The sequence below is a fragment of the Vicugna pacos genome, chromosome 3 (assembly GCF_048564905.1).
Source record: "Vicugna pacos chromosome 3, VicPac4, whole genome shotgun sequence".
NCBI lineage: Eukaryota > Metazoa > Chordata > Mammalia > Artiodactyla > Camelidae > Vicugna > Vicugna pacos.
Window position 1 is genome coordinate 5632107 of NC_132989.1, and position 27777 is coordinate 5659883.

Sequence of the window (27777 nt, forward strand, 5' to 3'; positions counted from 1 at the left end):
TGGATAAAATGAAAGTACATTAGAGATCTCCTAAAGCACACATCTTTAAACAGAAGGAAACCACTTCACATCCATGGAGCCGAACATGGGGTCAAACTCAAAAGCATTGTGGTTTCCATGTTCACTTCGCTCTTTAAATGTTAGTTCTCCACATGGTTGAGACATATACAAGAGGGCGAATCCAGAACATCAACTTATAGTGCCCTAACATTTCTCTTTTAGGTTTCCTTGGCCCCCTTCTCCCACCCCAGGAGCTTCCTCATTGCTCCTTTCACATCCTTGTTCCTCAGAGTATAGATGAGGGGGTTGACACTGGGAGTGACAATGGTGTAGAAGAGAGTGAGGAACTTGCCCTGATCTTGGGAGTAGCTGTTGGCTGGCTGCAGGTACATGTAGACGATGGTTCCATAGAAGAGAATGACCACCATTAGGTGAGAAGAGCAGGTGTGGAAGGCCTTCTTCCGTCCTGCTGCTGATTTGATCCTCAGCACAGCAGCAGTGATCATGCCGTAGGAGGTGAGGATCAGGGAGAGGGGCACCAGGAGAAGAACGACCCCCAGGGCAAAGGCAGATGCTTCCACCAGCATGGTGTCTTCACAGGACATGGCAATCAGAGCAGGCATCTCACACAGAAAGTGGTCCACCTTGTGACGCCCACATCGAGAGAGATGCATCGTCTGGGGACACTTAACAAAGGAGTTCAGAAAGCCGCAGCACCAGGCCACAGTCACCAACTACAGGCAGAGATGTGGGTGCATGACCACAGTGTAGTGCAGGGGCCGGCAGACAGCCACATAGCGGTCATAGGACATGACAGTCAGGAGAACACACTCAGTCGAGCCCAGCACCATATAGATGTAGAGTTGGGCCTCACAGCCATGGTAGGTGATGGTCTTCTCTGGACCCCACAGGTTCCACAGCAGCTGGGGAACAATGCTCGTTGTAAAGCAGAGGTCCAAGAAAGACAGGTTCCCAAGAAAGAAGTACATGGGTGTATGGAGCCTGGAGTCCATGATGGACAAGAGGATGATGGCAGTGTTGCCCACTAGGGTCAGGATGTAGAAGACCAAGATAAAAGCAAAGAGAATTCTCTCCAGTCGAGGCCGATCAGAAAAGCCCACCAGGATGAATGCCTGTTGGTAGCTGTCATTGTCTCTTTCCATAATCTTCACCAGCTGTTACGGAGACACAGAAAAAGAATTAGAAAAAATGGCAAATGAAGACTGTACCCAGCAGTCTCCAGTTTCCATTTACAGATCTGTAAAGTTAGGAAGGTCAGTTGCCCCTCTATTACTTTTGTAGTACACACTTTTTGTTACCTATTAAATGCAAAGCAGTGTACCTGATGCCCCTGGAAGGCAGAGGATGAGTTTATTTAGAAGTTGTTTTCTTTGGTGAATAATGTATGTATATAATGATAAAGAAAGGAGAAAGTGAAAGTTCTCTAAAAGATTTGTTCAAAAGCTGAGTGTTTTGCAAATTATTTCCAAGTGATCAGGGAGATCTCTATAGAACACTTTATATTATAGGGAGACGGCTGTACCTGAGAGGTTTCTTGGTGTTTTTTGTTTGTTTGTTTGTTTTTGGTTTTTTTTCAAGTAACAAGTAAGAATGTATACATGTGGTATATTGAGAGAAATATGTTCTAAGAAGGAAGAAGGATAGTAGGATGATGCTCTGGGAATCCACAAATGTACATCAGAAAACTCCTTAATGACATGCAGTTTTATTGACTTTAAACACAATACCTTTTGACCATAAAAGAAAGAGCTGAGATAGGCTGGATTCTGCCTCTATTATAAAAGGCACAATTGCAAACGTGTAGCCTGAAATCCAGTTTTTCTCTCTATAGCTTGGCTTTTCCTTGTGCAAGCTGGAGAGCAGGCTAGATCCTCTCTCCATCCCCACCCAGACCTCACGTGTCTATGTGACTCATGGCGTCGGGTACATGCCCTGAACATTTCAGCTTCTTGTGGTTTCCAGTCTGTGCCAAGGGCTTTGAAGGGGCTCTGCCTTACAGTATAGCACCAGTGTTCACTCAGGCTTGTATCAGCTCCGGTAATAGCCAACAGCATCGTGGCGACACACAGGAAAGAAGCAGTAAGAACAAGGGCACAGAAACATTTTGAAGGATGTATGTCTTCGTGCAGCCGCTGTCACCACTGGTCGAGCCTGACAGTGGAGAAGTTATAAACTCTATCCAGCTGGCGCTGCAGGCAGGAATGTTGTAAGTTTCTATTTACTGCGCCAGGCACATGAAGAGATGAAAGAGGGCAGCAAATGATCAGAAGTAGCCAGCCAAGTACCAAAGACTTTACTAGGTCAACCGAGCACTCGAAAGGGAGGCCTTCCCACACACGCTTTGCTGGTGTTGGTTGTGAAGAATAACTTGCACCTCTGTATGCATAGACCTGTCACAGCTTTCAGCCAAGTTTAATATAATCAATGGAAGCATCTCAGAACAACAGAAGGCTAGACAAACTGCTCAGCTACAAACACCATGCAGGGCCCGATTGCTCAGGCAAAACTGCAAATTTAACACATTTATTTATTTATAACATATCTTCTCTAAGGGATATTTTCTCAATGTGCTATTCTTTCATTCCAAGATGGCCCAATGCTCAACCTTATGTCCAGTACTCAGAGGCTCTCCTTTGTTTCACCTAACAAGCGTTTCAACCATAAATGAGTGCACCCAGTTTTTCATGCATTTTAGCTCATCTTTAGTTCAGAACCATGAAGTTGCAAGAAATACAGATGTTGAGAATGGAAATCGAAAAGGAATGGAGGTGTTCAAACACCTGAAGTAGTTCACTTAGCACCTAACACTATAAAAATGCACTAATTTTGAAACCTTTGGCCTAGAAATCTTGATGAATGCACTGGGCTTGATTCCCTGACTAAAGATTACACCCAGTCCTGCCCCACCAACCCACAGAGGCAGACCTGCCGAATGGGAGTTAACAATACCAAATGGTGGAGCTATTTTTGTCTGTTTCAGGTATATAGCACATCTTAAACAATCATCACTCTTTTCATATTTACAATATGTTAAATATTTTGCTGAGCTTTTACACTTACAGTTACAGGCCAGCCTCACAGCAGCCCTGCAAGGTGGGCAGGCTGAGTATGAGGATCACCATGTTAGAGGTGAACAATTTCAATGACAATACCGGAGCAAGGTCCATAAGGCCAGTCCTACCCATTAGCTCAAAAGTTTTGTTCACTCTGCCTTCTTCCCCTGTTGGTATCTATTTAAACTTGTTTCAAGTTGGTCTTTTGTTACTGTTTCACTCACCTGCACCTACAGACCTAACAAAAACATTATGAGTACTTGCTGGGGAGAAGCTTGTGGTCATTCTCAGCATCGCCAGGGAAGGCTTGCAATGCTTGATTTGTCACTGTGATAAAACAGAACGACACAGAGGTTTTCTGTTCAAATTGGCTATTATTTCATGAGGAGATTAAACAGGGTGATATGATGTGTGTGTGTATATGTGGGGTCAGGGGATGCCCTGGGATCGGCCCAGCTAGGAGTGAGGAAGCAAACAGAACATCATCTCTCCTATCTACCTGTCTTAGGTCCAGTTTGTTAGAATTTGGTTCATTCAGTTGTTTCTGAATTGGATGCAGTAGCTGTGTTTTTAAACGGAGTTAGAGTACGGGTCGGCATTGGGAACCTCCTTATTCTGGTGCCCTAATAGATATAAACCCTAGTAGAACTATTACAAATATAATTATAAATCCAACAAAGGACCAAAGATACAGAAATAAGGCTCATTGCTACAACAAAACTCATATCAAAATCCTCACTATTGTTCTTCCCAGAAAGCAGAAGACCTAAGAATCTGTCATCCTTTCTTACTTCAATTCCAGAGATTAGCCAGGAGTTTTCTCAGGGATTAGGCAGCTAATTCTGGTCCCTTTTAGTTTCTGGATCTTGCGAAGGAAATTCCAGCAAAAACTCTGATGAGGGATGGAACACACACAAAAAAAATCTCTGCCCCATTGAAGTTTTAAAATGAAACTTTAAGTTTCTAAGCTTAAAAGAATAAAATAGTTAACTGTGGGCAAAAACAATCAGGACTGGCCAGCGGTGGCATCTTTTCTTAGCTGAGTGGGTGAGGTTGCATAGTGCCACGTTTCAAATCAGCATGTTTTATCTCACATCCATAAATACAGGTTCCCTAAGGTTAAGGAGATGGCAGATGATCCCCCAGGGATGAAAGGAAGCACACTTATTTCAAAGGGCTTTAAAAAACATTATGTCATTTTATTGGTGCATAACAAGGGGACAGGAAGACAGCTCTAATACCCGCCACCTTTGGAATTTGGAATAGTCTGGAGACCTGAAGACAGACATCAGTTTGTTTACAGAGCTAAGACTTCAGGGACTGGTGTCCTCATCTAGAGATTGGCTCAGGCTCCCACATGTGAAGGCTGAACTCACCAGGGAGATTGTATGGAAAATTCCCAAACATGGGACTCAGGTTTTCTTGAAGAGAGATTTGATTTCTGGGTTTTATGTAACAATGAGAGTAGATCAATTTCTTATTTTGATCTTATAATCACAAAGTTAAAACTATGAAATTGTGGAGAGCTAGGAAATGCCAAAGAGCTGAATCCACACCTTTCAATATGGGAAAGAATAGGGTAACGGAGATACTGATTTGGGAATTCTGACCTAAGAATTCTCACTGCCATGTTGAGAAGCCAAGAGAAAAGTCACTTTTCCCCTCTACTACACCCAATGTGTCATCTGCAAGAATGGTGTCACATCTTGAGGATGGTGTTCAGCCAGTTCCGTCTAGATCAAGTGACTGGATGGTGTCTCTGACCCTCCCCTTCCCATATTCTCAGTGCATATGTCTTTCCAGGGGCTAAGGTTACCTTGTTTTGCCTCCTGCAGACCTCCCAAACAGAAACATGGGATGGGAATGTCAGTCTTCCATACAACTGGCAAAAATAATTTGATTACAATGTTTTATTTAGCTCTTCAAAATGGCAGGCACCACCTCTTGTAATAAGACAGGAATCTCTTTGAGAAGTTGCAGAAAACAGAATATATCTGATCTTCTTGGATTCCAGCTGCTCATACTTTATTAATTTAAAAAATACAGTCCTGCATATGGCTTGAAAAAGATTATAATTTTATATATAAAGGAATTAATTTCCAGTTACATTGTGACTTACTCAAGGTCAGATTGCTCGTGGCTAGTGGCTGCCAAGTCTAGAACGGGCCATCAGACCTTCTTAATTCATAGTCTTTCCATGAAATCAGATGAAATGCAACTATTACACATTGAGGTAAAAGATGATTAGTCATTAGATTCAAACTATGTTTTTCAGGCTACAAATTACAAGTTCAAGTCCTTTTTCATAAAAGCGTGTGTTCACTGCATGGGATCCTTTCTTTTCTCGGACTTTAAAAACAGGAGGCCTATGGAAAACTGGAGAGAATTTTTGTTTTTGGACCTTAATACAACATCCTTTCTCATCTGCAGTATTTTTTTCTTGATTCAGCATTTTTCTTTACAAGATAGGTAAAGTCCATCACAAAACAGTCTGTGACAGAAAAGGAATTAAACTGATTCATACACCTAGTTACCATACACTTAAATAATATATCCTTATTTCAGAAGCTTATGAAGCTTTTAAGCATACAATTAAGCACTTTCTGAGAACTGTGGTAAACCTATATTTTTTACCAAGAAAACAAATACTGCTAAAGTTCTTCATCTTTCTAAACTTTAAGCTGGGTTTGTGAATTTGTTTGTACATCTTTAAGTGTAGCTGTATTTTTTTTTCTGCATAACTCTACAATTTTCTATATGTATATTTCTTTGTGTCTATTTATAAATAGATTAAGATTCATATAAAATAAGTTTAATTTGGGTACCAACAATTTTGCTAGAGTATTGTGATTGTTAGTGATTTTTCCTAATTCCTGTGAAGTCTGCATCTTGTTATTTGAATACATCTGTTTACATCCATTTCCACTTGTTTGAGTACGTAGGAGTCCCATTATAAAATTTACATTCTATATCCTTAGGACCAAAATCCTATACATATTTAGAACTTATAGGAATTTTGTAGAAATATGGTCCTTAAACAGTAATAGTAATAACGAGACAAATGAAAAGTCATTCAGGGAGCTGACTGACACTGGTCTCCCTAGGTTTGGCTCTGATTCTTCCTGTAGCAAGCTACAAGACATGGTCAAGTCACTTGTAATCTCCAGGTTGTCAGTTCTCAAAGTGTGGTCCTAAGGCCAGTAGTATCAGTTATCTACCTGGGGATTTGATAGAATTTATTTTTCTTTTACTCATGTCATTTTTCTGGATTTGAGATATAATTGACATAAAATACTCTGTAAGTTGAAGATGTACGGTGATGATTTGATACACATATACTGTGAAATGATTACTGCAATAGAATTAGTTAACACTTCTATCACAATAGTTAGTTCACACACACACACACACACACACACACACATTCCAGAACACAGACACGTACAGAGGAATAGCCAGGTAAAGACACAGGGAGAAGATAGCTATATATAAGCCAATGATAATGGCTTCATAGGAAACTAACTTTGCCAACACCTTGATCTCAGACTGGCAGCCCCCAGAACTGTGAAAAAAAAATGAATTTCTGTTGTTTAAGCCACCCAGTTTGTGAAAGTTTGTTATGGCAACCCTAGCAAATGAATATACACATCTATACAGAAAAATGAACAAAGATAGTTGATTTACAAGAAATACATGTAAGAAGCTCACTTATGTGGGTTAGTGTTCTAAGGGTTTTACATAAATGAACTTGTTGAATCAGCACAACAGCATGTTGAGATACATATGATTAGACAGCGAAGAAATAAGACATTTCTGCCATTGTAGAGAGTTCTATTCAACGGCATTACTCCACCTGCTCGTAGTGACCAGATTTTGCTGGGGATTAGAGTCCACAAAACCCCATTATAAAAGGAGGTATGATTTATAGTCTGAAGAGCCATTTCTTGTTCAGAAAGTAAAATGAAAGCCATTTCCTTCATGCACAGACAAGCTCTTTGTGAGGTTCAATCAAGTTTCTTGCAAGGTTCCATCGGACAGAGCAGCAGCTCAGAAGTCCTGTGGGAAACCTTCCCAAGAGGCTGTCAGTTTCTCCTACGCTTATTCTACCAAATATACAGTGATTCCTACAGCTCAAAACAAATTAATTTAGAAGTAAAAATAATAGACTCCATTGTAACTGCAATATTAGCTAATTGTGACACTACTTGCTGTTCTCAAACTACTCTTTTCATAGTTTTTTTTTTGGTGGGGGGAGGTATTTTTTACTTTTATTATCTTCAAGTGGGGAAGACCTTTGAGGTATTTTTTTAAATTTTATTTTGAGTTACAGTCAGTTTACAATGTTGTGTTAATTTCCAGCGTAGAGCACAATTTTTTAGTCATACATGAACATACATATATTCATTTTCACATTCTTTTTCACTGTGAGCTACCATAAGATCTTGTATATATTCCCCTGTGCTATACAGTATAAACTTGTTTATCTATTTTATATATATACTTGTCCATATCTACAGATTTTGGACTCCCAGTCTGTCCCTTCCCATCCACCTCCCCACTGGCACCCACAAGTCTGTATTCTATGTCTGTGAGTCTGTTTCTGTTTTATACTTAAGTTCATTTGTCTTCTTTTTTTATTTATTTTTATTTATTTTTATAGATTCCACATATGAGCGATATCATATGGTATTTTTCTTTCTCTTTCTGGCCACTTCATTAAATATTATGTTTTAAATCCTAGGTGTCATAAATAAATTATTAATAATTTTGACTACATAAGAATATTTTAAATCTCTGCAAGGAATGGGACCAAAAAAGTAAAAAAAAGAAAAAATAGGAAAAACTTTTGCAACTCATAATAAAACAAAAAGATAACTTTCCTAATATATGAAAAGCATCTACAAATCAATAAGCAAAAGATGAATAACCCCATAGAAAAGTGGGCAAAGGGTATGAACAGTTTTTACTACTCAGAAAAATTTTCGTAGTTATTTTTAGTGGTTCTTCAGATAGATTCTCTGAATCCTCCTTCCTGATTAAAATTAAAGAAGTCCTGCTTTTAGCCCACAAAGGAGACTGATTTTCAAAAACAGCAGAGATGTCAGCAAGATGATAAAATAGGAAGTCCCACACTTTATTTCTCCACAGAAGTACCAGTTTAGCAATGATATTTGAAAGGTTCAGATTCCGATTAAGATTTCAGTCATCAAGGCAAGCACAAAACCGAGGACTACAACATTGGGATGGGTAAGAAGAACAGTTACAGTAATCCTGCACCAGCGTCCCCCTCCGCCACCACCACAAGTCGACAGGCTCAGGCACCAAGAAAGACTGTCTCAGCCCACAACTTCTTTCTCCCTCTGGGAAAAAAAAGAAAAGAAAAAGAGTGGGATACATGTCCAATGATCAGGCTTCCCTGTGCACTGCTCAAGGGGCGGGTTTCTGTCTCACTTCACAAGGAGCGCTGAAGAAAACGTCACAATTTGGTTGCCCGGGGCAGCTAAGAACAAAAGAAAAAGAGATGGGTGGCTTGCTGCGGTCAGCACAGCTCTCTGTAAAGCTGAGATAAATAGCACAGCCTGAGGCTTCTCCTCCTTTTCATCTGCCTTTCAGTGCTCTGCCCCAGGAGCTGCCTTCTGTCTCATCTCACTGGGGGTGCTACTGAATAGTTTGATAGGGGTAGTTGAAAACAAATAAAAGAGGATATGTGTCTTGCTGTGGTGGCACAACTCTGCAAGATTACCAAGAGAGAAAGAAGAGCCAAGTGTGTCTACAGTGTCCCAACTCATGGTTCGATAGCCCGACACCGGAGGGAGCAAGAGGTTATGAACTTCTGAACCAAAACAAAACAAACCCAAACAGTAAATCCCTCTAATTGATAATCTGTAAACACGAATCTAGATAACACACATGCATAAAAAAAATTTGAGAGGCTCCCCAAATCTCACAGTAGGAAGATTGGTGAAGGTCTTTCCTTATTGAAGCCAGTCCGTAAAGACTGGGAGAGGTGGCTATTTCTTCAAATGCACAAACATCAGTGCAAACCATGAATTGAGGGAAACACAACACTATCAAAGGAACAAAATAACCCTCCAATAATTAACCCTGAAGAAACAGAGGTCTGTGAATTTCCCGACAAAGAGTTCAAACATGTTGTTTTCAAGAAGCTCAGTGAGTTACTAGAAAATGAAAGAGAATCAGGAAGGAAGTACCATGCAACATAGGTTGTTCCCGATTTTAGTCCCCTCACACACAAAAAAACAACTAGCAACTATTTATAGACAGAACACCATTGACAAAATTCCAGAACATGGCGGAGAGGTTAAAGCACTCTCCTGGAACACAGAGACTAAGAAGAATCACACTAGAAGGGTAAGAGGAGCAGCTACACTCTGACCACATCACCCCTCCCTCAGGATGGCACAGCTCTGTATCACGAGGGCCCCCTGGACCTATGGTTTCTCCTGTGGGAAAAAGAGAACCCAAGACATCCAGTTTTCCCGGCGTTTCAGGACCCTTCTCTGGGGGCCCACTCAAGTCTTGCCTGATGGGATCAGTGAAAAAGTCTGCAAAGTTTGACCCCTGGAAATCAGATAATGATGGAAAATGAGGGCAAGGCTTACAGCAACAAGTGCTCAGATATCGATGAACCAAATTCCTGCCAGCAGCAGCACTGAGATCCTGGCCAGTCATCTTGCCCATCTGCAGAGCTGACCTGGGGACAACATCTGTCCAGGGAGCTTAGTTGGCCATTCTGCCTAATTTGCATCCCTAACCAACAGACTGAACTGACCACCGAGCCCATTCTTTGTCTCTACCGAGGCCAGAAGGAAAATTCACAACCCTGCACAGTTGTTAAGCACAGCCTCTAGTCTTAGAACTCCAAAAAGCATGGCCACAAACATCCAGCAGCCTCAGAGCATATTCTATGGCCCTCCTGGACATGGAGCCAAGCCAGCAGACATGCCAAACTCTTGAACACAGCCTCGACTCTTGCATTACCAGGGACCCAGCCACAGAGCCCAGTCTACAAACCCACCCAGGAGTGAAGCCCTAGCCCATGATCCTACCTGGTTACTGGACACAGCCTGTAGCCTTAACCAGTGATCTTGCCTGGGCAGCAACTGCACTTGACCACCGAGCAGTCTCTAACCCCACTCTGCTGCAGCATACAGGTGGTACCCTCCTCCTGATGGCAGATCGTGGCTAGCAGCCTCTCCCAGAAGGAAAGCACAGCCTAGAAGGAACCACAGTGAGCCAGGTAGGAGGGGTAGAGATATCAGTGTAGTCAAGAACTTGCAACCAAGAGTAGTCTAACCAGCAAGGCTATCGTTCCGGTTTGAAAAATAGATAAAGATGAGCAAAAGCTAAATGAATTCAGCAATACTAAACCAGATTTACAAGAAATGTTAAAGGGACTTTTCTAAGCAGAAAGAAAAAAAAATAGAAATATAAAAATTGTGAAAAGAAAAATCTCATTTGCAAAGATAAATCATATACAATAAAGATAGTGATCCAGCAATTTTACTCCTGGGAATACATCTGGGAAAAAATGAAAACACTAAATCAAAAAAATCACATGAACCCCAGTGTACACACCAGCACTATTTAGAATAGCCAAGACATGGAAACAACCCAAGTGCTCAACAACAGACAGATGGATAAAATTGTTGTATATAAATACAATGGAATATTACTCAGACATAAGAAGGAATGAAATTCTACCACATTAATATTCACTAATATTATGCTTAGTGAAATAAGTCAGACAGAGAAAGACAAATATTGCATGGGACCACTTACATGTGGAATCTAAAAATAATACAAATGAATGTACATGTAAAACAGAAATAAACTCACAGATACAGAAAAGAAAGTAGTAGTTACCAAAAGAAAGAGGGAAGGAGGGAGGGGCAAGATAAGGATACAGGACTAAGAGAGACAAACTACTATATATAAAATAGATATGAAACAAGAATATGTTATATAGCACAGGGAATGATAACCATTATCTTGTAATAACTTATAATAGAGTATAATCTGAAAAATTCAGAATCACTGTGCTATACACCTGAAACTAATATAATATTGTAAATAAACTGTACTTCAATAAAAATAAATAAAATAAGTAAAAATATAAGTCAAATGCATAGAAACAAAAATTAGCATGGTGATTACCAGAGGCTGGGGTCATGGTGGGGATTGGAGAATGGGGAAATGTTGGTCAGAAAGTGCAAACTTCCAGCTAGAAGATGAGTAAGTTTTGGGATCTGATGCACAGCACTGTGATTATACTTTAAAACAACTGTATTATGTATTTGAATGTTGCTAAGAGAGAACAGATGTTAAAAGTTCTCACCACAAAAGGAAAAGCTAATTAAAATATAAATAAATAAAATCTAGGACTTGGAGAATGAAGAAATTAATATACAAGAATACGTAGGCACTGTTAATAGCTTTAATGTCCTTCACTGATACTGCGGATTCAACCTTGGGCAGAAGATTCTTATTTAAATACTGAGCCTACAACTGCAATTAAAAGAAGATTAATTCAGGCTGTAACTAAGACAATCACCCTGACTTTAGACTTCTGGAAAAGGAATCTATTCACCTTTCTCAGGGTCTCTTCTCCTCCCCAGTCAATTTTTTTATTTATTCTATTTCCAAAAAATTCTGTATCTTCCCCACCATGAAAAATATTAGTCTAATCAGTATCTGTGATGCTGGAAATTGTTACATGACAACTCTGTATCATGGCCCATCCTAGTAAAATTTTGCAATATAAAATAAAAACGAGATAGTATTATAAAAACAGATTAAGGAGAGAAGCATATCTGAGCAATGTGTACACGGGGCTTTTAAACTACACCACACTGTAACTGTCACTTGGCCAATTTCGAGGATAACTTCAGATTGTTGGAGGGTGGAGCAATGGTGATTGCATTGCGCATGATAAAAGAATTGAAGGGAAATCTCATCTCACAATTGAGTGATGGTGAACTGAGTTTGGGAAGTACTAGGTTTGAGATACTGGTGGGGCACTCCAGAAGAAATCTTCTGTAAGATGGAGGGATTTGAGATGAGAATAAAATTATACATTTTGAAAATTCATAATGAAGTAAGCCAGAAAGAGAAAGAAAAATACCTTATGAGATCACTCATATGTGGAATCTGAGAAAAAAAGAAAAGAAAAAGACAAATGAACACAAATACAAAACAGAAACAGACTCACAGACATAGAATACAAACTTGTGGTTGCGGTTCCAGGAATTTGGCCACTGCCTACCTTTTGGCCTTTTATGGTCAGCCTCAGAACTGGCATGGCGCCCGTGGGTGTGTCATTTACCATGCTAATGTATTACAATGAGCATATAATGAGGCTCAAGGTCTCCTGGAAGTTAAACCTTCCACCATCTTGGGCCTAGTAGTTCGAACCAATTTTTGTCCTGTCCTCAATGGTTGTGTTATTCTTTTAATGGTTGTGCCCCGCCTGCTTCCCTCCTGTCTCAATACCATTTTACACCCATCAGATTGGCAAAAACTTAAATATATACACACACGTACATGCACACACACAGGCAGATACTATAAAAATATGTATAATACACACAAAATTCAGAAGAGTGGTTACCGCTAGGGAAGAAGAAAGGGAAATAGAAAGGATTATGAAAGGGTTTTCAACTGTACTTAGTATCTTATATGAGAAGTCTGAAGCAAATATAGCAAATTTTAGTTTATTAAATCTGGGTGGTGAGCATAAGATTTTCTAAACTCTTCATGTTTGAAATATTTCCTATTTTTGAAGTACTATGAAGAAAAAACATTTATATGCTCTTGGTGTAGAAAAGGCTTTACTAAGTGTGTCATAAAAAACAGAAACCATGCAGTAATAGATGAACAATTTTGTCACATAAATATTTTTAAACTTCCATATTGTAAAGTACTGAAAGAGAAACGGCAAACTTGGAAAAAATACTTCCAACACAAAAGGTTAACTTCTAAAATATAAAGAGCTCTACTGCTTCAACAATGCCTGGGGCATAAATTGTTCAACAAACTAATCCTATCAATGTATGACTCCTTTGAAGGAATAGTTTCTGAGGTCCCTGTTGGATGTTTGTACTGACCCTGGAGGGCCCCTCCCAACTGTCTCACTCTTAGTTCCTTCTGCAAACTAGCTGGCCTACAGTCTATGCTGTATCTTTGCTAAATCCATCCATCTCCTCCCAGGTGCCTTTTAACACAACCTCCACTGTTCTTGGGAGTGTCCTTAGGTTTGAACTTCTGCACACTCTGTTGCAGATGAAGTCAGTTCCACTGGGAAGAGATTAGAATGACCTCTTTTATGGCCTCACTTCCCCCAGGCAAAATCTGAGCCAGGGCTCTGGAGCTGAAAGTGGGGACAATGAGAAGCTTCCAAATGACACTCCCAATCCAGGAGTTGAGGGCTCAGTGGGTTGGGGGCATAGCTGGGATCCTGTCAGCTTGCCTCTTCCAGCAAGGAACTACAACCTCCTGAGCCAAGGAAAAGGCGACTGGGCCCCACTACTCTCAGCACTCCACACTCAAGGTAGAGCTTTCCTTCCACAAGTGGGGGGTGGGCAAAAGGGGACCCCTCTGCCCCCAGTCTGGAATGTGCTCACCTACAACTAGCTTCAGCCACAGGTAGCTCACAACAGGATGAGAAATCATGAACTTCTGCTCTTTCTTGGAAGGAAGCCCTCCAACTGAGAGCTGGGGATAAAGGGAATCCCAGATTCCTGGCTGCAGCAGTTTGCAATACAGTCTCTACCTCACTGAGCTTGTAGTGGGGAGGCAGGAAGCTGTCTTGGTTCAGACAACACAGACTCTCACCTTTCTTACCAAATTTCAGTGGATTTCTATGAGCAGGTTTCTTTATTTGCTGTTTGCCCATAGGTCTATTTTCAGAAGCTTTATTTTTTACTATTATTTTTAAAAATAATTTTCCCCAGTCTTACTGGGGAGTGGGTTAGCAAATTTCCTCACATTGTTATGCCAAAGTCACTCTCCTATATATCACTTAAAAGTTTATGACAAGAAAGTCTATTCTCTACAAAACCAGCAACACTTTAATAGAAAATAGAAAAATAGACAAAAATAGAAAAAGAGAGAGAAACTGAGGTTGATAGGAATTAAGAAGAAAGTAGGAACAAAATATATAGAAAAGCCCATGCTGGCAGCCTCCCTACCGGACTGAAGTTCCACTATTCTCTTTCCTCAATGAGATAAATTACTTTCTTTCCAATAATCTCAGCCCATGAACAGGCACTTAACGAGAAACCTGGCAGGCCTGAAGTACCTTCAACTTTAGGGAGCATGGTGGATTCTTCCTTAAATCCAGGTGTCTAATGGGATACACATGGAACCAAGAAAGAAATGTCACAGGCAATGGATTCATGGTGTCAACTGCTGCCTAGAACTGATGAAAATGACATCAGAGCCTAGTTCTCAGGCCAAGCAACTAGGCTAACAGTACCCAGAGCAAAGTTGTTTTCCCTCTTTTTATCAAATACTTCTCCTAGTACTTTGGAGCTACTCTGTTTCTTTTTCTAGCTGTTTTTATGAGTCCAGTTTTCTATAGTTTCACTATAGAAATATATTTTTTCTTAATCATTCTGCTTGGGATTTAGTGGGATTCCTGAATCAGAATTCATGTATTTCATCAGTTTTAGAAAAGTACCAGCCAAGCCTCTTCAAATATAGCTTCTCCCACATTCTCTTTATCCTTCTGGAACTCATGTTAGACCTTTTCATTCCATTCTCCATGTCTCAACCTCTATTTCATTTTTAATTTTTCAATTTCTGTCAATTCTATATTCCAGTTTACTTAATTACTCTTCAGCATATCTCACTAGTTATTTACCTTATCCACTGAATTCCTAACTGCAATTATATTTTCCACTTCTACACATTTAGAACTTTTTCATATCTTCCTGGATATTATCATTTTTAATAGTCTATTATTCTTTGCTCATACTTTTGTTACTTTAAACATATTAAAAGAATTGTTTTATATTCTGTACTCTCAAAACTTTACTGTGTATAGCGTTACAGGTTTGATACATTGTTTCTGCTATCTTTTACTCATGATGCCTTATTTCTCATATGTGCTCTGTGATATTTTGATTGTACGTTGATAACTACTACAATTTGTTTTTCTTTGTGGAGATGCTTTCAGGCCTGCATTTAAGATGTGTTCCTTCAAAAAGGATTTATATATGTTTCAGTAACCTGGAAATTCTGCCAATTTGAAACCACTTTAAAAAAAAACTTTTTCTTACGGAAATTTTCATCTATAGGCTAAAGCAGAGAAGATGGTATAATGATCACCGTCTTTAAAAATTACGAAGTCATGGCCAGTCTTGTTTCATCTATACCCTATACCATCTATACCCATCTATACCCACACACTTACTCACCTCCTCTGGATAAGTATAAAGCAAAATTCAGACATCCTATCATTTTACCCATAAAATTTTCAGTACATTTCTCTAAAATGATTTTTTAAAGAAACATAACCACATTACCATTTCACATTAAAAACTTTTAACAGAAATTCCTTAACATTATCAAATACAAGGTAATTGTTTAAATGGCCCTAATTATCTCACAAAATTTTTTTTAACATTGCTGATTTGGTCAGGTGCTAAACACAGTGTAATTGGTTGATATTTAGCTATCTTTTAATTTATGGTTTCATTCTTTCCATTTTTGTCTCACAATTTATTTGTTGAAAAATCCAGTAGTTCTACAGTTTCCAACATTCTAAACTTTGCTGATTACATGTCCATTATATCATTTAACATATCCCGTCTCCAGTATTTCCTTTATGGGGGGGTGTGGAGTAGGTAATTAGGTTTACTTTAATTTATACGTATTTTTAAATTTTTAGAGTATTGTTTTTTGGGGGGGAGGGGATTAGTTTTATTTATTGATTTTTAAAGGTGGTACTGGGGATTGAATCCAGGACCTCATGCATGCTAAGCACATACTCTACCACTGAACTATACCCTTTCCCCAACTAGTATTTCCTTTATATTACAAGATGGATCTTGATCAGATTCAGATTTTGTTTTCTATCAAGACCACTTCATGGGCAGTGGTGTGTACTTTTATCAGGAGATATGTCAAAGTCAGGTTCCCTAAGAAACAGACTCTAAGATTTGTGGTCAAGTGGTTTACTGAAGACTACTCTTGGGGGCAATACCTGTGAGGGTGAGGGAAGCAGGATTAGCCAATGGGAGAAGCTGAACTGTGATGCAATTACAACAGAGGTCTCAACTGAGCTCTGGATCTAGGATGGTCTTTCAGAGTTTTCTCCTTTGAGATAAGGGTAGAAGCCCTTTGAATCCCTGCACTGTGTCATTGGAAGCAGGCTGCCCCCAGGAAGGGGCCAGAACCTTGGGCAAGTCATCTCTCTTCTGAATTAATTCTTGTAGGAACTGACTCTTGAGCCTTGAGGAGCCAACACTCCCAGATTTGGGGAAATAAATGGTTTGGTCCTAAAGGTGGATGTACATCATCACATCATTCACTACAAGGCACATAATGTTTGATTGTCTTTCTTTTCACAGCCATTGATGATCATTGCCAAGATGCATTAATTCATTTAAGGTTAGAGAATGTTAATATTCTAATTGTATCACTTTCCCTTTTTTAGTTAAAATTTCAATATAAAGATAAACTTCCTCTCAACTATTTGAAATACACCAAAGTTTAGTTCAGTTTGGAAAGGCAACATAAACAGAAATGCTTTATTTTTTCTATTTATTTGCCACTTTTGATTAAGAACTGGTTCCCTAACCAATACTCTCCAGAGATGACCAGTGAGGTTTAATCTGTTCTTTTAAGTATCACGATGAACTTAGGGATTTAAACATATTTGATTTACTTCAGTTCATTGCAGTTATTATCCTTCTTGAAATTCCCAGTGTTGCACTTATGGCCAATGGGAACTTTTTTAGGTTGAACCCTGAGTCCTAGACCCTAGTAGGCTTTAAGAAACTTGCTTTAGATTATGACAAGATATCTAGGATCATTTTGCACATGTTTTACTCCACACTTGGAATGAGCCATCACAGTTCCTTTTAGTGGAAAATGCTATTTTAGAGGGAGAAGTTATTTAGAAAATACAATCTAGAAGTCAGAGCTGATCACTGTTAACCGGTTTATTCTTTTTCCCCTCTGGATCTTTTCAGTGGACAGTGCTAAAACTACATTTTTTAAAGAAAAAAACCTATTATGAATTCATACTAATACTTTCGATTCAAAATTAGAACTAACAGGGATTTTACCCAATATCCAATTTTATATCAGTATCTCCCTTCTATTATGCTGGAAATCCTGGTTCTCAGAAAAACCCGCCTGATTATTCATCTGCTTTATCCCACAATATACACTACAGGCTCAGAATAACAATACCAACAATTCCATCAACAAGATTTCTGAAAAATTTTACAGGTTTTTTGGTCTTTAAAATATATCCAAATAGGGATGTATCGTCAAATTATTCAACTGTAAAATCACATGAAATAGTTCTTCCCTGCGTGATTATGCCACCAATTCCATAGGTAGATTCAATTGTTTCACTCTGTTCTCAATTTTTATGAGAAATATTTTTGTAATTATTTTAATTGAGCTTTTGATTTACATAAAATGTATACATGATTGCAAAGCTCCTCTTCCTACAGCAACCTTTTATCCTTCATTTTTAAAAACTATTATCACATAATACACATGCTTAATAGCAGTTATTCATACTTTTCTTTTTTTTTTTCATTTAACAATATATCCTGGGATATATCACAAAAGAAATATTCTGACCTTAGAACACTTCCTCACACCATACCCAAAAATAAACTCAAAATGGCTTAAAGACTTAAATAACAAAACAAGAAATTATAAACCTCCTAGAAGAAAACATAAGCAAAACATTTTCTGGACATAAATCTCAGCTATGTTCTCCTAGGGCAGTCTACCCACACAATAGAAATAAAAGCAAAAAATTAACAACTGGACCTAATCAAACATATAAGCTTTTGCATAGCAAAGGAAACCAGAAGCAAAACAAAATGACAACCTACAGAATGGAGAAAATATATGCAAATGATGCAGCTGACAAGGGCTTACTTTCCAGAATATATATGAACATCTCATAAAACTTAATAAGAAAAAAACAAACAACCCAATCCAAAAATGGGCAAAAGGCCTTAACAAGTAATTCTCCAATGAAGACATACAAATGGCCAATAGGCACATGGAAAAATGCTCAATATCACTAATTCTCAGAGAAAAGCAAATTAAAACTAGAATGAGGTATCATCTCACACCAGTCAGGATGGCTGTCATCAAGAAGTCCACAAATGATAAATCCTGGAGAGGGTGTGGAGAAAAGGGAACCCTTCTACACTGCTGGGAATGTAGTTTGGTGCAGCAAATATGGAAAACAGTATGGAAATTCCTAAAAAAACTGAAAATAGACTTACCATATAATCCAGCAATTCCACTCCTGGGCATACATCCAGAGGGAACTCTAATGTGAAAAGATACATGCATCCCAATGTTCATAGCAGCACTACTTACAATAGTCAAGACATGGAAGCAACCTAAATGTCCGTCGACCGATGACTAGATAAAGAAGTTGTGGTATATTTATATAATGGAATACTACTCAGCCATAAAAAGAATAAAATGCCATTTGAAGCAACATGGCTGGAACTGGAGATTGTCATTCTAAGTGAAAAAAGCCAGAAAGAGAAAGAAAAATACCATATGATATCACTTATATATGGAATCTTTAAAAAAAAAAAAAGACACAAATGAACATAATCACAAAACAGAAACAGACTCACAGACATAGAAAACAAACTTATAGTTACCAGGGAAGAAAGTGGGTGGGAAGGGATAAATTGGGAGTTCAAGATTTGCAGATATTAACTACTATATATAAAATAAACAATGTTTCTATTGTATAGTACAGGAAACTATATTCAGTATCTTGTAGTAACCTATAATGAAAAAGAGATGAAAAGGAATATATGTATGTATATGGATGCCTGAAACATTATGCTGTATACCAGAAACTAACAGAACATTGTAAACTGACTACAGTTCAATTAAAAGAAATTGTATTATACAACAATATTCTTAAATTTTTTCTACAACTATATAGTACTCCATGGAATAAATTATACAGTTATTCAATCAATTCCATGCTGATGGATATCTGGGATGATTCCCATCTTTTGCTACAACAAATAGTGCTATAATGAAAAACCTTGAGCATACATAGGTCTTTTCATATCTTTATCACTGTACTTTAGAGGTAGAATTCTAGAAGTAGGAATAATATTTCAAAGGGTAAAAAAATATATTTATGTATGTGTATGTATACATATATGCAATTTTGCTAGATACTGCGAACTTTCCTTCTGCAAGGATTGTAGCATTTTACAGTTCTATCACCAATGTATGAAAGCCTATTTCCCCACAGTTTCACAAACAGAACATGCTATTAACTTTTGGACTTCTGCTATTCTGATAGGTGAGAAACAGTGTCTTGGTATAGTTTTAATTGGTCTTTCTCTTTCTATGAGTGGGGTTTTTTAATATGGTTAAGCCATCTACATTTCTTTTATTCTGCAGTGTGTATCTATCCCATTTTTCCATAATGTTACTAGTGTGTTTAATTCCCTATTTTTACATGCTCTCTGTATATATCAGGAATATTAATGTTATATCTGTCATATTAGTTACAAACATTTTTTCCGGTTTTTTATTATTATCAAGAACATTTTAAACTAAATTTGCAGTTTGGAGATTTTTAGCCACAAAAGGAGTATGATTTCCAGCCCCAACACACTCAAGGTTGAAGAATTTACTTGGAAATTTTTCTACCTTCTATTCAAAGCCAAATTGCCTTTAATATCTCTCCTTCTGAGTATAAGACTTTTATTTTTCTAATTCTCCCTTTCATAGGCTGACCCCCAACATAAAGCCTGTTGAAACAAGAGATCTTGGCCACCAGGGAATGACAAGCATCCCCAGCACAGCTATAAGTTTCAGCATCCCATATCTCCTAGAGTTTTTGTTTTCCATTATATTTGTCTTTGGAACTTCTCTCACTTTCTTAAAGCATCACCATATAATGAATATGATATTTATTTCCCCCTTAGTTATGCAAAGTAGTGGCCCTACAGTTTCTTGTCAGGTGAATTAAGCATCTAAGGAAATGTTTATAAATTTATAAATCCAGCATCTTCAAGTATTCTGAATCAAGAATGCTTCTTAGGAAATGTAAACCACCATTTGCTAGATACATAACTCTTCTATTCTATTTGTTTTGTTACTTATTATTTAAATTTTAAATACAAATATAGATACATACTCACTGGAGGAAAAAATCATGCAAAATAGAAAAGAAAATAAAAAGCTTCCCTGCTCTTAGTAGTTTCATTCGTCCCACTGATTTTTGGTGATTCCAGCTTTTGTGGACCATTTAGTTTGTACTATGAAATGCTCTAAGCAACTGCATGAAACCTACCCTCTAAAGGTGCTGTGGGTACCACAGACTTGGGTCCTAGCTTCCGCTCTCAATAAGCCCTCCATTCTAATGAGGAAACAGAGGAAAGAACTGGCATACATAGAGAATTAGATATATAAGAGACATTTTAGGATTCCAAACAACAAATGCTAGCAAAGTCCAAAGAAAAGAACTCTGTGGGCTGGAGTTATGCAGGGAAGAAACTAAGAAGGTAGCGAATAATGAAAAAATCTGAAAGCAGCCACATGGAGGATGTGGAGGAGGCAAGGGCACATTAGAGATAGATTCAGAAGAAATGCAGAAGGGACAAGTTCATTAAGAAAGAGGTGCCTCCCTCTCTAGAATGAAGCTTTGGTTTCTTTAGTACTAAAGGAAGCTGGTCAGGGTTAGAGCTCATTTTCCATCTGTTATTAACTGCCATTTGGAAAAAGAAATCTGACTTTGAATGCAACTTTAAAAGCTATAAGGCTATCCAACTGCCTAAGCCAATTTGGTTAATATGCTGATTAATTTATGAGATACAGAATGGTTTGAGCACCTTCCTTGTCACTACAGGAATGTGAAAAACTAGGTCCTGCAGTCAAAATGTCAGAAATAGTCCTAGGAATCATACTTGAACTTTTATTCAAATGCTGACATCTCCAACACCTGACCTCATGCCAATCTCTAACCTTCTATTTTCTAGGCCTTCAGGTGGGGGCAGGGGGCTATATACACATTTCCATGGCCTTAGATTTTTAAATCAAGGTGAAGTAACTGAACCATCCATTATTATACCATTAATAATAAAGACAATACTCTCCACTCAGCTCTCACATGCTATCTGAAAAAAGAATTTCATTTCCCAAATATCACTTTATTCTTTTGTTTCTTCATTTATTTATTTATTAATTATTTCCTAGCATTCAATGTTAGCTCCTGTGCTACATATCAGGGAGACAGCAAGATTAAGATAGAAAATAAATCCTATCCTCCTCAAACTGTCTAGCAGGTGTTATCAACAGTAAATAGGTAATCAAACAAATATTTAATTGCAAATTGAGATGAGTGCTATGAAGAAACAAGGGTATTTAAAATGAATTTTAAAATCTGAGATTTTGAAAATTGATTAATATGAATACGTACAGTTGCAAGTAAAAGAATAATGACTAACATTTTTTTAAGACATTTAATTATCTCTCACAACACAAGTCTGGAAGTAGATAGTTCCAAAATCAGTATAGTAGCTAAACTAAATCATAAAGGAGCTAGTCTCCTTCTGTCTTTCCCCTCTTTTATCCTCCTCAGCATGGCAGTCTTTTGTCCTTGTGCTCTTTCTCTCACTGGTCGAAGCTAGCTATAGCTCCAAGACAACTGTAATAAAGGCAGAAAGAAGTGGACAAGGTCTCTTTACTATCTTTTTATAAGAGAACAAAATCCTTCCCAGAAGCTTTCCCAGCAAATATGTTTTTATGTCTCATTGGTCAGAACTGGGTCAGATGCCTATCTTTAAATCAATCTACATTCGTGGAAAATGGGATTACAATGCTTAGTTTAGACTATTCAGGGCTCATTTCCCAGCATCAGAAGAGGGAATCCCCTCCCTAAACACTGTTGCTGCTCTTACAATATCAAGGCTCCAGAACAGATTTTTTAAAAAGGAAATCATTGTTTAGTAGGTAACAACAGTGAAAATAAAAATCCACAGGACTCAAGTCACAAACTAACTAAACAGGGAGAAAGATGGCTCAAGTATCACCACTCAGAAGTTTCAAGCTTTGGTAACAAAGATTATCATGTTACCAGGAATAGATTAAGAAGTGGGAGGAAAAATCTACTTTGTGAGACAGACGAAACTGAATTCCACTTTCTTCTTGAGTCTGAGGTACAATGTCAGAGTCTGGTAGAAATGGACCTGAGGAGAAGGGGTGGACTTAGACTCTGGAGTCACCCACAATGAGGTAGAATTTGAAACCACAGGAAGAGGTAGGTCCACTGGTGGAGAAAATTAAGACAGGAATAGGCACAAAGCCATAATAATCTTGGTGAATAGCTATAATTAAAAGATAGTGAGACGATGTTGCTATAAAAAGAAAAGAAGAGGGAGTAATTAACAGATATCCAAGAACCAACGGACTACAATCACATAGCAGTGAACGACTTAAGTTTCCAAAAAAAAGCGGTGGTCAACATTGTTGAATGTTATGGAGATGTCAATGATGCCAAAATACTCTTGAAAAACTTCAGGGACGGTTGCTCATGGGCACTTACTTGGATTTCTTTTTGTCTACTCTTTAAAAAAGTTTGGAAGGGAAGGAAAATATGGTCGGCAGGTTGGAGGCAATGAACAAGCTGGTGATAGGACAGGGGTCAGTAGACAGGTAATTGAGAACATCTGTGGGCTAAGAGAAAGGAGCCTATAGGGAGGGAAGACAGTGAGGAACACTCACAGTGAGGCTAGAGGTCAGGATATGGATAAAAACCATATGTAACAAGAGAGATGAAAATGTGAAGACATGATGGAGGTAGTCAGAGAATATGAGATGTTGGAAAACATGGGAAATGAGTTTCAAGATATCTACTGGGTGACAGTGTTGTAAAGCTAAATGTCAATGGAATTGTGAATGCTGATCTCCAGCAAACTTACAAAAGCCATCAGGAAAGACAGAGGAGAGAAGATAACATATGAGCACTGAAATTAAGATAAGAGGACGACAGGAAAAAAAATTTGGAAATAGGAGGCCAACAAATGGAAAAGGGACACAATCATCTTGTACTGGCCAAATGGTTAAAATTTATTGGTAAAACATCAGTGGGAAGAGTACAACTGAGGAAACTACAGACACAACAAAGCATGGGGTAAGAGGTTGCAGGTCAGCAGTGGGGTAAACATTCATTATATAAAGAGATGTATGCAACCCAGTATCTGCTAAGGAAGCTCCAAGGAAGATGTCAAAGAGAGTGTAGTACGTAATCCTGTTTCAGGAGTCCGTCAGAACATAACTGCACTATGACTGACTGATGGCACATGTACCTCCCTTCTTGTACCAGGCACAGGTTTATGACTCATTACAAACTATGGATGGTTAAAAAAAAAAAAAGGCACTGTATACAGTGAGAAATTACTGTTGTGAAAAAATGTGTTACAGCAACCTAGATCAGGACGAGAGACCAAGCAGCACTGGGAGAGTTGGAGAACTCAGGTTTATTACGCCAGCGTGCCCAGAGGAGTTAACACTTCAAGCTCTGGACCCAGTCTATAGGTTTACACAGGCCTTTTATAGGCTGCCAGTTTTACAGTTTGCAGCATCATATGCAAATAAAGTATAACAGAAGTTGACCAACCAGGAACAAGCTTTATAGAAATAGCCCAATCAGGAGTGAGATAAATAACCAATCAGGAGTGAGCTCCATGCAAATGAAGTACTACAAATGGACCAATCAGAAGTTACGGAAGTGGACCAATCAGAAGTGAGAGTAATAACCAATCAGGAGTGAAGGAAATAACCAATCAGAAATGAGCTCAGGGAACCAATAGAATTTTAGTTGTAAGCCGTTTTAGAGGCAAAGAGTGAGATACAGCCTCTGGGCCAGGGAACCGGATAGTGCTGGGAGGAGAGCAGTGGCCCTGCCTAGGGGTCCTGCTGGTCTTTTTATGGGGCTTCCCGCCTCATTACAAGCCCACCTAATTTCATAATAATTCATACAAATGCATATGAGAATTTGAGTTATTAAAAATGGATATAGCAGAGATGGGAACAGGAGTAATACATACATCTTTGATATAAAAAAGTGGATATAGGACACCAAAAGTCACAGGCAGGGCCACGAAAACAGCAAAAGCCAGGGATAAGCATACCAGTTTCTTGATAATTTAATTCCTAATAGTTAGAAGGTAAAGGCCACATACTGGGAGATAAGAGGAAAACAAAAGGAGGAGGCTGGTTTGCTGAGAAGTAAAACCAAAACCAGATTACAGAAGGCTGCATGGCTTCTAAAATTCACAAGGCCTTCCCAAACACAGAAACACAATGACTTGCCTAGGACTCCAGAGTCAAGTCATAGGAAGACCAATGAAAATATCCAACTTGAAGAAAGGAGAAAGGGAGGGAGGAAAGAAAAAGAAAAGATGAAAATGTTAAAGGCATCAAACACCTCTCTCTCTACCTCTGCTTATCTTCTCATGCAAGAGCTTGACTTGCCTTATACACCGACAACAAAAACATGGGCAGCAGAAAACAAAAGTGTATGATCCATAATAAGTGTGAGTGATATTTAAATAAGGGAACAAACTATTTCAGTGGTCATATAACAGTAAGTGGCCATGTCAGTACATTTATGTCCATTCTTTCTTCTTGATCTTGGAATAATTGCTTCACATTTAACACCACAGAAGAGATCTCTTCATCCACAGAAATCTGTGTGGAGGCCTTATTAAGCAATTAACCCAGGTAGGTAAATAAATACCTTCATGAAGAAGCAAGATTAACACCAAGGGATGTATGTGGTAGAACATAAGCACTTAATGGAAGAGAAAATAAGGAAGATAAAGGTTTGCAGTATAAAAACAAAAGAAATAAAAATTGCCTTATGGTGAAAATTCAGAAAAAAGGACACACAATGAGCGTGATTATGTTATACCCCTTATCATTGACAGGTGCTTTATAAGCACTTTCACAGGACTTATTATTGTATATTATTTCATATTCATTCAACCTCATGAAATGCAGAGGATATCTACTATTGTTTCTAGTTAACAAATGAAAAAAATGAGGCTTAGAAAGGTGAAATCACTTGCCTATAGGCAAAAAGCCAGGAAATGATAGAGACTGGACTTGAACCTAAATTTTCTGGCTCTAGGTAAAATGGTCTGTATAATCCTCCCAAATACGGAAATATCTGGACTGACTGAGCAGCATTCTTGCCCATCAGCAGAAAACTGGAAGGAATGACCTCTAAATAACATCCCCAAACTGTGAGACTCCATGATTCCAACATGTTCACTGTCCCTTAAATGCCCTCTTGGTAAAGAGCAAGTTCGTCCAATAACTTTGTGCATGCACACATGCATACATGTGTGCTATGTGTGTGCACTTATGCCTGCTGGGGACAGGTAGGGAGCTGCAGAACCAATACTTAAGACATCAAAAATAAATAATGAATATCAGACTAGAGCACTGAAACCTGCCTCTTTACATAGAAATATTCTCACCTTGCATCAAGTTCCTCTTTGCATAAAACATTGACATTTTCATGATGTTCGGGAGCCTGCTGTTGGCTTCCAAAAGCATGGTGCCATACCATGCTGTCACTGTAACTGCCCTCCAGTGAGCCATCAAAATCCCGGCCAGAACATTCTGAATACAGCAGTTTGCTTGCCACCAAAACACTAAATTGCAATATTTTATATTTATCTCTATTTAAATTTTAGTGATGCTGCATAAATGTTAACACAGTCTTATGCTAATACAATCACAGAAAACTCTTAATAAAACCACATATTGGCACAGCCCTGTGGTGAGTCATGGCTGATAAGCAGGTCCAATGTATCCTTCTCAAGTCACTTAGCCCCCTTTAACTAAAATGTGACACCAAGACTTTTCCCCCAAGGAATGTATTTCCAGAAGCAATGGCAAGGGACATCTAGGATCATTTGTTCACATTCACAGTGAAAAGAGAGTACTCAGGATTACAGAAAAGATTTCCAAAAGTCTGGGGGAAAGAGGTTAAAAATATTTGAATCAATTCTTCTACGGCTTGAGAAACAAAAAGTAAGCCTCAGTAAGTTCTCAAGCCTCTAAAGTCTCAAAAGAATAAGAACCTTATTGTCCAGGGCTGAAATCACAGCTACCAATGACAAATTCCTAGATTCTTCACTTAACCAGTAGATGCACAGGCAGTGATTTCCCTGTCTGGCTCTGGTTAATACTTAATGAGGTATGCCCTGGAGTCCACAGGACAACCAGGGCTTGAAGATCAGGCAAGTTGGCAAAAAGAGAAACAAAGGTCTGCTGTGCTCCCAGACTCTCCACATGGAACAGTTCTTCCAGCATCCCCAGCTGTGCCTATCAATTTACTAAGAAAATATGCTTAAGCCTTTCAGAATGAGAGGACATCAGATTGAAATTCTGATGAAATAAGCAGAGATGAAAGGCAAAGGAAAATCTTTCCAAAACAAAGGCTCCAATGGTAAAAATGTTCAGAATAGCCTTTCTCCTGCAACATCACAATCCCTGCATCCAAGCAGGGCAACCCATCCAAGCCACCACCCATGCCCTGACAAAGAGCAAGAATCAGAATACGGGTTCCTGTTTTAGAGGAACAAATGGTCATAGGAGTAGATTTTCAAAAATGGAAGAACTATAGCTCCAATGTACCAATTGCAGCTTGAAGACACCTCGCTTTTTTTGGATTATGATGATGTGGTACTCAGATCTCTTTCTGCATCCACTCTTTGAATATGCTGTCTCCTTACTCCTCTTGCTTGATCAGTCTTCTAGCACAAGTCAGACTAACTGAAATTTAAACAACTTCCAACCTAGAGAATGTGATAACCTGACTTCATGTTGATTGGTTCCAGGCAATTAGGGGAAGACACATTTCCCCCCAAAAGGCCCTCTTTGGTCAGGTTCATCATTTATTCATCATCAAATGTAGCTTTACTGCCAAAAGGATCAGCTCTTGGAGTTCATTCCCCTCCCTCTCAACTATCTACGGTTGGTCTAACTTCTAATTAGCTTTGAATAAAACAGAGAATGTGACCTAAAATACGGTACTAAATGCCCATACATTTAAGATGAGGGGGAACAGAGTTACAGATGATGACAACATGGGTGAAAACTCTCATCTTCTTAAAATAAGGGCAGAATCCAGTTCTTATTCTTGTTTCATTGGGATTACACTGAAATATGGATAGGGATGTGCATGAGTTCAAATGCAACCTTCTTCCAGGCAAATCAGGCCAAGATTAAAGCTAGACTTCACCTGAAGGGTCTAAAGGATCCTGACCAATGGGATGTCCATCCATGCCACTCACCTGGAAAAGGCAGCCCCCAGCACAAACGCAGCATACTCCTTCACCAGGGGCTCCGTGCTGTTCAGCCCATTGATCACCACTTGAAGGCCACCGAAGGAAAGCAGGTCTTGTGCATTATCCATCTG

The 27777-nt window shown here is 38.6% G+C and overlaps 1 pseudogene; it reads right to left on the reverse strand.

Moving 5' to 3' along the window:
- Window positions 1–168: 168 nt before the first annotated feature.
- Window positions 169–27777, reverse strand: LOC140690960 (putative olfactory receptor 2W6; annotated as a pseudogene).